The sequence below is a fragment of the Phaenicophaeus curvirostris genome, chromosome 23, assembly GCF_032191515.1.
Source record: "Phaenicophaeus curvirostris isolate KB17595 chromosome 23, BPBGC_Pcur_1.0, whole genome shotgun sequence".
NCBI lineage: Eukaryota > Metazoa > Chordata > Aves > Cuculiformes > Cuculidae > Phaenicophaeus > Phaenicophaeus curvirostris.
In genome coordinates, this window is record NC_091414.1 from 7,878,844 (window position 1) to 7,887,550 (window position 8,707).

Here is an 8,707-nt window from a genome sequence, read left to right on the forward strand (position 1 = left end):
ACTACAGGTGGGAATACCTGGAGAATACGGCAACGCAGTGCCAAGGGCAAACATCATTTGCAAATGGGGCATGGCTGGGTCAGGGAAAAAGCAGTAATTAAAGTTCATCCAGGCTTCCTCAGAGATTCTGATGGGGTTCAAAAGATGATCCTAGTGTCTCCAGTGGAAGAGCAGCTCAGCACTGCTCCACAGAGCCACTGGCCTGCTGGAGCAAGACACAGGCGTAGGAACAGAGTTGCCCAGTATCACTACACAGTTAAACTAGAGAAAATCCTAAGAAAGGCATCTCATGGAGATGAGTCGTGGCTGCCCCATCCCTGGAGGTGTTCAGGGACAGGTTGGATGGGGCTTTGAGCCCCCTGATCCAGTGGGAAGTGTCCCTGCCCATGACAGGGGGGCTGAACTGGATGGGCTTTGAGGTCCCTTACAACCCAATCTAGCCTATGATTCTGTGAGATTTGAAGGTGCCTATTTCTCTCCTTTGACAGGGAAGGAAAGTTAACTAAGGCTTGGAGACCATGTTTTAGACAACTTGGACCAGATAAATCCCACCTCAAGTGTGTGTGTGCAGTGAACACTGCACCATTTAGCAGCTTGGAAAGCTATGGCCAAAACTGCTGATGATTTCTGCTCTTACCCTGCAAGGATCACAGACTTTGGACAAGCACAACTGTTTCATGTCTAGAAAGCTGCCTGGAGGAGAGGGACCTGGGGGTGTTGGTTGACAGTGACTAAACATGAGCCAGCAGTGGCCCAGGTGGCCAAGAAGGCCAATGGCATCTTGGCTTGGATCAGAAACGGCGTGACCAGCAGGTCCAGGGAGGTTATTCTCCCTCTGGACTCGGCACTGGTGAGACCGCTCCTTGAATATTGTGTTCAGTTCTGGGCCCCTCACCACAAGAAGGATGTTGAGGCTCTGGAGTGAGTCCAGAGAAGAGCAACGAAGCTGATGAAGGGGCTGGAGAACAAGAGGAGCGGCTAAGAGAGCTGGGGTTGTTCAGCCTGGAGAAGAGGAGGCTGAGGGGTGACCTCATTGCTCTCTACAACTACCTGAAAGGAGGTTGTAGAGAGGAGGGTGCTGGCCTCTTCTCCCAAGTGACAGGGGACAGGATGAGAAGAAATGGCCTCAAGCTCCGCCAGGGGACATTTGGCTGGACATGAGGAAAAAAATTTTCACAGAAAGGGTCGTTGGGCACTGGAATGGGCTACTCAGGGAGGTGGTTGAGTCACCTTCCCTGGAGGTGTTTAAGGCATGGGTGGACAAGGTGCTAAGGGACATGGTTTAGTGTTTGATAGGAATGGTTGGACTCGATGATCCGGTGGGTCTCTTCCAACCTGGTTATTCTATGATTCTATGTGTTAAAGACACAGCTGCCACCAGTGCCTGATGGCTCCTGCAAAGCCTTTGTGAGACCCCAGGGCTGGGAACAGCATGGACTGCACAACCAAAGGGTTTTGGGCTGAATCAGACCCTCACTGGAGTTTGGTGGCTCCAAAGAGTCATTGAAAGCTCTCCATGCTGCAGCGTACCCAAGCAGACGGGCAGCAAGACCCGCTCTATCCACTCCCATCTGAAGGATCTGGGTGGATTGAAGGCAGCAAAACAAAAGCTGCAGTAGTCCCTGCCCCCAGCAAGAGCCACTTGCACAGGAGGCCGTTTATAAATAACCGGTTTCAGGAAAAGGCACTTTCCGCTCTGGTGTCAGGACGCCATAAAGAATAAACAGCTTTCAGAGCTGAAAAAAGGCCTCCTTATCTCCTCAGCATGCAAACCCCTGCATCAGCCACCCTGTGCCCAGCGAGCACGGGCGCTCAGGGCTCAGCAGCACTGGGAGCCCCTCGTTCTCATCCTGCACGGAAGATTTTCCTGCAGTTTTTGCAGGACCACCAGGCAGACTTGTTAACGCAGGGGTTCAATCAGCTCCCTTGGTTCTGGACTGCTGACCTGGTTTTTAGGGGAACTCAGAGAAACGGGAGGGGTTGGAGCGTGCTGGAATAGTGTCCATGGTGCAAGGACATGGCTTCTCTGTAAAGCACCTACAGCACCTTCCCAAATCACCTGAGCTGGGCCATGGGCTGAACTACCCTGTGCATCAGGTGAGGAACAGAGGGGTGACTTCCTTGGTGTGGTGCAAGAATGGCAACAACAGAGCCAGGAGCAAAGGGAGAGACCCTGCTGCTCCTGCTTGAGCACAGGCAGCTCCATCCAGCAGCACCAGACGGGACCTTCCATAAGGACCGAGTTTCAGTCAAAGAACCTCTCAGACCTCTCTGGTAAAGACAGAGTCTCTGGAATCTGGAATCTGGAATCTGGAATCTGGAATTTTATCAATGACCTGGATGAAGGCATCGAGTGCACCCTTAGCAAGTTTGCGGATGACACTAAGCTGGGTGGAAGTGTTGATCTGCTGGAGGGTAGGGAGGCTCTGCAGAGGGATCTGAGCAGGCTGGACCGCTGGGCTGAGTCCAATGGCATGAGGTTTAACAAGGCCAAGTGCCGGGTCCTGCACTTGGGGCACAACAACCCTATGCAGTGCTACAGACTAGGAGAAGTCTGGCTGGAGAGCTGCCTGGAGGAGAGGGACCTGGGGGTGTTGGTTGACAGCGACTGACCATGAGCCAGCAGTGTGCCCAGGTGGCCAAGAAGGCCAATGGCATCTTGGCTTGTATCAGAAACAGCATGACCAGCAGGTCCAGGGAGGTTATTCTCCCTCTGTACTCGGCACTGGTGAGACCTCTCCTTGAATCCTGTGTTCATTTCTGGGCCCCTCACCACAAGAAGGATCTTGTGGCTCTGGAGCGAGTCCAGAGAGGAGCAACAAAGCTGGTGAAGGAGCTGGAGAATGAATCTTACGAGGAGCGGCTGAGGGATCTGGGATTGTTTAGGCTGGAGAAGAGGAGGCTGAGGGGAGACCTCATTGCTCTCTACAACTACCTGAAAGGAGGTTGTGGAGAGGAGGGTGCTGGCCTCTTCTCCCAAGTGACAGAGGACAGGGCAAGAGGGAATGACCTCAAGCTCTGCCAGGGGAGGTTTAGGTTGGACATTAGGAAAAGATTTTTCACAGAAGGGGTCACTGGACACTGGAACAGGTGGTTCAGTCACCTTCTCTGGAGGTGTTTAAGGGATGGGTGGATAAGGTGCTGAGGGGCATGGTTTAGTGTTTGATAGGAATGGTTGGACTCAATGATCCTGTGGGTCTTTTCCAACCTAGTGACGCTGCTGCTGTGTGTGAATCCTGGCACTTTCTGCAGAGCACATCCTCACTTTCCATTTCACCTTCATCCCTGGGAGCCCAGGGCTATTTTTGATGCCCAATGGAAAATGGGACAGGAGGTTTTTCCCATCTATAGGGTGGAGGAGAGGCAAAGCCCCACAGACAGCTGGGTCCACATCTACACCAGGGCCTGAAACTCAGCTCTTTGCAGCAGCCGGTGTAACGCAGAGGAAAACCAGGACACCCTGCAAGGAGCTCTTCTTCCCCATGCCAGCCTGGCTGCCCCAAACCAGGAGGGATGTTCAGGTGCTGGGATTGCTCAGGGGCCATCAACGGTGACAGCATCGCCCTGGCATAGTGATCTGAAGCAGCCCGTGGTACCATGACAGAGACCTGAGCTCCAGGAACCCAGAGCCACTCAGGACCTCCCAGAGCCACTCAGGACTTCCCAGGGCCACCCAAGGCCAGTGAGGGCCACCCAGGCCACTGAAGGCTACCCAAGGCCCCTGGGGCCATCCAGAACTACTCAGGGCCGCCAAGGGCCACCTAGGATTTCCCAGAGCCACCCAGGGCCTCCCAGAGCAACTCAAGGCCACCTACAGCCACCCAGGGCCTCCCAGAGCCACTCAAGGCTACCCATGGCCACCCAGGGCCTCCCAGAGCAACTCAAGGCCACCTACAGCCACCCAGGGCCTCCCAGAACTACTCAAGGCCACCCACGGCCACCCGGGGCCTCCCAAAACCTCCCAAGGTCACTCAAGCCTCCCAGGGCCACCTAGAGCCACCTAGGACCTGCCAGAGCCACCCATAGAATCATAGACTGATTTGGGTTGGAAGGGACCTGAAAGATCATCTAATTCCAACCCCGAAACATCTCCCACTGGCTCAAGTTTCTCAGTCCCATCCAACTTGGTCTTGAACACCTCCAGGGATGGGGCAGCCATGACTTCTCCAGGCAACCCGGGCCAGAGCTTCCCCGCCCTCATAATGAATAATTTCTTCCTAATGTCTAATCTAAATCTTCCCCTCTCTAATTTAAAGCCATTCCCCCTCATCCTATCACTCCAGGCCCTTGGAAAAAGCCCCTCCCCAGCTTTCCTGCAGCCCCTTTCAGCACTGGAAGCTGCTCTAAGGTCTCCCCACAGCCTTCCCTCCTCCAGGCTGAACAACCCCAACCCTCTCAGCCTGTTCTCCTAGCAGAGGTTCTCCAGCCCTCAGATCATCTCCACGGCCTCCTCTGGACCCGTTCAACACTCCCAAACCCTCCTAACGGTGGGGACCGTCCCCCGGGTCACCCTGCCCTCCCGCGGGCCGCTGCCGCCCCCCGGTGGCTAATCTAAAGCTAAGATGAAAGACGATAGATGGGATCTTAGGAAAAAATGTGTTCCTGTGAGGGTGGGGAGGCCCTGGCCCAGGTTGCCCAGAGCAGGGGTGGCTGCCCCATCCCTGGAGGCCAGGCTGGATGGGGCTTGGAGCAACCTGACGCAGTGGGCAGCGTCCTTGCTCGTGGCTGAGGGGGTGGAACTGGACGAGCTTTAAGACGCCTTCCAACACAAACCACTCCATGATTATACAGACACCATCCATAGCCCGAGTTTAATCTCCTCTCTGATGCTCAGCTCCTCAGAACCTTTGACCTCCCCATCAACATGATGATCAAAGCTGCGATGCTGCCTCCGTGTCTGCCTCCCTCAGCGGCACCTGCTACCGAGGCCCCGGGGGAACACCCACAGCTCAGTCCCACTTTGGATTGTGCCTTTGACTGAAATATGGACCTATCCATGTAAGAACCATCCCCAGCAACTTTGCTCATTATTGGGGGCACTGTTGGCAGTGGAACAATTTCCTTCTGCAGGGGCTGCATTTCTAGGTGACGGGGCAATTCCTGCCCGCAGCATGAGTGCCACTGCCACATCTTCAGGACTGGCACACACGTTTCTGTTGCTTGACTCCAGGCATTTCTGTGAATTCAGATATGGGATCATTAAAAAGCATCTGACAGCTCTGTACTAATGGGAAGATAAATCACAGAATCATAGAATGGGTTGGGTTGGAAAGGACCTTAATGTCCATCCAGTCCCACCCCCAGCCATGGGCAGGGACACCTCCCACTGGATCAGGCTGCTCACAGCCCCATCCAACCTGATCTTGAACACCTCCAGGGATGGGGCAGCCACAACTTCCCTCACCACTCATATCATGAAGAAATTCCTCTTTATGTCTAGTCTAAATCTTCCTCTCTCCAATTTAAAGCCATTTCCCCCTTGTCCTATCACTACAGGCCTTTGTGAACATCCCTCCTCCCTCCCCTCCAGCTTTCTTGTAGCCCCTTCAGGTACTGGAAGCTGCTCTAAGGTCTCCTCGGAGCCTTCTCTTCTTCAGGCTGAACAACCCCAACTCTCTCAGCCTGTTCTCAGATGGGAGGTGCTCCAGCCCTCGGATCACCCTTGTAGCCTCCTCTGGACCTGTTACAACAGCTCCATCTCCTTATTGAGGATTCCAGAACTGGACACAATACTCCAGATGAGGTCTCACAAGAATAGAAGGGGCAGAAACCTCCCTCGGCCTGCTGGCCACACTTCTTTTGATGCAGCCCAGGACACGGTTTGCTTTCTGGGCTGCAAGTGCACACTGCCAGCTCATGTTGAGCTTCTCATCGACCAGCACCCCCAGGTCCTTCTCTGCAGGGCTGCCACAATAAATAAAGTTTAATTGCAAACCGTTAGGTACATGTAAAGTCCAACTTTACTTCTTTTTTTGCCTTAAACATTTTATCTGACACCCGGCCATTTGTGCCGTTGTTTCATGGTGACAGCAATCAGTAGCAGAGGGGGCGCAGCAGCAGGCGCTCCCCAAAGACTGATCTTAGGACATGGCCTTAGAAAAGAACTCACAAGGAGCCACGCAGCACTCCCTCTCTCGCCCACTACTTCCATGGGACCAGCCTGGACCATGTGGCCAGGAAGAAGCTGCTGCAGTGACCACATGTTCATAAGGAACTGCTGTTGCAGTGTTGATGTGGGGAGTCTTTCTTTTTCCCTTCACCTTCTCTTTCTTTCTTTCCCTTTCTCTCCCATTCCCTTACTGTTTTCCTGATCTGGTATCAGGATGTGTCAGATCGGATCCGAGTGACCTTGGCCGTGTTCAGGGATCAGACTGTGATCCAAACAGGTTGGAATCTGTTTCCTGCAACTTTGAGAAGTCGCACCCCCAAATCCTGGCTGGGCACACAGGTATTTTGGTCTGTCTATTTTGGTTGAAGCCAGAATAAATTTTGCTTTTGATTTTCACCCTGAGAATGACTTGTCAGCCTCTGGATCACCACACAGAGATAAATGAACCCCTGTCTTTCGACTGCACAGGTCAAAAGCTTGGACACGAGCATGTAGCTTGTGGATCTAGGGCATGGCAGTATGCTCCACTTCCAAACGCTCACTCATTATTGTCACAGTGTTTATTGACTCATTATTAGTTCTGGGCTCTCACGATGCCTGGAGAGATGCCCTGCCTTTCAGAGATGCTGCAGCGGGTTTGTCCTGGCTAAAACCTCTGCTGTCCTGTCCCCTTGTGCTCACGCAGGCAGAGGTTGTGACCTTGCCAGCCTTGGTGTTCCCCGCTCCCCCAGGCAAGCCCCGGCGCTGGCAGTGGGATGAGGCGGCTCAGGACATGGCCTCAACTGATAAACACAAGCAGTTCTTGGTTCAGCCCCTCCAAAGCAGCAGCATGGCCCCAGCTGGGACACAGGTGTGGGCACGAGCCTCAATCCCCACTAGTAGATGGAGGAACTGCTCAGCAGTGAAAGCGTGCACTCCGAGCCATGACTCCTCCACAGCAACCTGCTGGGATCCTCCATGGGCCACAGTGCCCAGACAGCCAACTGGGATCCTCCATGGACCTCCACAACCCCGACAGCCAACCAGGATCCTCCATGGACCTCTACAACCCCGACAGCTAAGTGGAATCCTCCATGGACCTCTACAACCCCGACAGCTAAGTGGAATCCTCCATGGACCTCCATGGGCTGGGACCGCCACACCGGGCTCCTCCATGGGCCATGGTGCCACAGACAGCCACACCGGGCCACTGCGTAGACCCCTATGGCCCTGGACTGGTGTGCCAGGCTCCTCCATGGACCCATCCAGCCCCAGATCATCATGCTGGGATCCCCCATAGAGCACTCCAGCCCTGGACAGCTGCACCAGGATCCTCCATGGACCCCTATGGCCTGGGACAGCCATGTCAAGATCCTGCACGGAGCCCTACAGTCCCAGACCAGGATCCTCCATAGGCCACGGCGTCCTGGACAGCCACACCAGGATCCTCCATGGGTCCCTAAGGCCCCAGACAGCTGGGCTGGGATGCTCCACAGGACACCGTGCCCTGGACAGCCATGCCAGGTTCCTCCATGGGCCATTGTGAAGAGTATGATTCATGTTGCTCCTTGGTTCCCCGAAGAATGGTACCTCTTATGTACCTCCTGCTCTTGCAGCTTGGTAGAATCATTGAACTACCAGGTTGGAAAAGACCTCTTGGATCATCAAGTCCAATCATTCCTATCAATCACTAAACCACACCCCTGAGCACCTCATCCACTTGTCTTTTAAACACCTCCAGGGATGGTGACTCAACCACCTCCCTGGGCAGCCTCTGCCAGTGCCCAATGACCCTTTTTGTGAACTATTTCTTTCTGATATCTAGTCTGAACCTCCCCTGGCATAGCTTGGGACCATTCCCCCTTGTCCTGTCCCCTGTTCACAAACAGCAGGTCCAGGAGGACGCCTTCCCTTGTTGGCTTTTTCACCAGTTGTGTGAAGAAGTTGTCTTCCACACACTCCAGGCACCTCCTAGACTGCTTTCTCTCTGCTGTATTGTACCTCCATCAGACATCCGAAGATTGAAGTCTCTCACAAGGACAAGAGCTAGCACAAGACTTCTCCCAGTTGGTCGTAGAAGAGCTCATAAGCTGCGTCTTCTTGGCTAGGTGGTCTCTAGCAGACTCCCATCACAACATCTGCCTTCTTGTGGTATCGATGCTCTTGCAGGAATGATTTCAGTGTTTAAAAGAGCTTTTTACCCCCACAGCCCTGGACTCATGTACACTTTAGTAGGCGTGTTGGTAGTCTGTTGTGCTTGGACTTGACGAGGTCTTCTGCAATCTTAATGATTCTTTGGTGCCATGGACAGCTCCATGGACCACTACGGCCCAAGCCAGCCACCTGGGATCCTCCATGGACACGATGGACAGCTACACCAGGATCCTGTGGGGGACATGGTGCATGAACAGATGCCACAGGCTCCTCCATGGACCCCTGCAGCCCCAGACACCTCAGCTAGGACCCTCCCTGGGACATGATGCCCCAGACAGCTATACTGGGATCCTCCATGGAACATGGTGCATGGACAGCCACACCGAGCTACTCACTCCAGGGGGCATGGTGCATGCCAGGCTGCCATGCAAGCTCCTCCATGAGCCACAGTGCGTGCACAGCCAC